Source organism: Orycteropus afer, unplaced genomic scaffold (genome assembly GCF_000298275.1).
Source record: "Orycteropus afer afer isolate SDZICR_OR568_19922 unplaced genomic scaffold, OryAfe1.0 scaffold00056, whole genome shotgun sequence".
Classification (NCBI taxonomy): domain Eukaryota; kingdom Metazoa; phylum Chordata; class Mammalia; order Tubulidentata; family Orycteropodidae; genus Orycteropus; species Orycteropus afer.
The window spans coordinates 827,697-828,991 of NW_006921643.1; the positions used below are offsets into that span (position 1 = coordinate 827,697).

Genomic DNA, 1,295 nt, shown 5'->3' on the forward strand with positions numbered 1-1,295 from the left:
GTACAAATCTTGTTTCATTTTTCTGAAAATGGATATCCAGTTTTTCCAGCACCATTTATTAAACAAATATTCTCTTCCCCATTTAATGGATTTTGGCCCTTTGTCAAAGATCAGCTGACCATAGGTTGATGGATCTATTTCTGGGTTCTCAATTCTATTCCATTGGTGTATGTGTCTATCATTGTACCAATACCAGGCAGTTTTGACTACTGTGGCTATATAGTAGGTTTTGAGATCTGGTAATGTGAGACCTCCTTCTTTGTTCTTCTTCTTCAACAGTGCTTTACTTATCTGAGGTTTCTTTCCTTTCCTTATAAAGTTTGTGATTGGTTTTCCATATCCTTAAAAAATATTGATGGGATCCAGATTGGGATTGTATTGAATGTATAGATTGCTTTTGGTAGAATTGATATTTTCACAATGTTCAATCTTCCTATCCACAAGCATTGAATGCTCTTCCATTTATGTAGATCTCTTATGATTTCTTGAAGTAGTTTTTTATAATTTTCTTTGTACAGGTCTTTTGTATCCCTGGTGAGATTTATTCCCAAGTATTTTATATTTGTGGTAGCTATTGTGAATGGTATTGATTTCCTTATTTCTTTTTCAGCAATCTCTTTGCTGGTGTAGAGGAATCCAGCTGGTTTTTGGATGTTGATCTTGTATCCTGCCAAGATGCTAAATCTCTCAATTAGTTCCAGTAGATTTTTGACTGAGTCTCTTGGGTTTTCTAGGTATAGGATCAAATCATCAGCAAATAGGGATAGTTTGACTTCTTCCTTACCAGTTTGGATGCCTTTGATTTCCTTTTCCTGCCTTATGGCCCTGCCTAGGACTTCCAATACAATGTTGAATAGAAGTGGTGATAGAGGAAATCCTTGTCTGGTTCCTGTTTGCAAGAGGAATGTTTTCAGTCTCTCTCCATTGAGTATAATGTTGGCTGTTGTTTTTGCATAGATGCCCTTTATTATGTTGAGAAATGTCTCTTCTACTCCTATTTTACTGAGACTTTTTATCAGGAATGGGTGTTCGATTATATCAAATGCTTTTTCTGCATCAACTGATTCGATCATGTAGTTCTTCTTCTTTGTTTTATTTATGTGATGGATGACGTTGATTGTTTTTCTAATGTTGAACCATCCTTGCATACCTGATATGAACCCCACTTGGTCATAATGAATTATTTTTTGTATATGCTGTTGGAATCTATTGACTAGGATTTTGTTGAAGATTTTTGCATCTATATTCATGAGGGATATTGGTCTGTAGTTTTCCTTTTGAGTGATGTCTTTGCC

General features: G+C 35.2%; 1 protein-coding gene across 1 annotated transcript in view; it reads right to left on the bottom strand.

Moving 5' to 3' along the window:
* SPOCK1 (SPARC (osteonectin), cwcv and kazal like domains proteoglycan 1) overlaps nucleotides 1-1,295 on the bottom strand; it is a 914,642-nt gene that overhangs the window by 124,647 nt on the left and 788,700 nt on the right. The window lies entirely within an intron of this gene.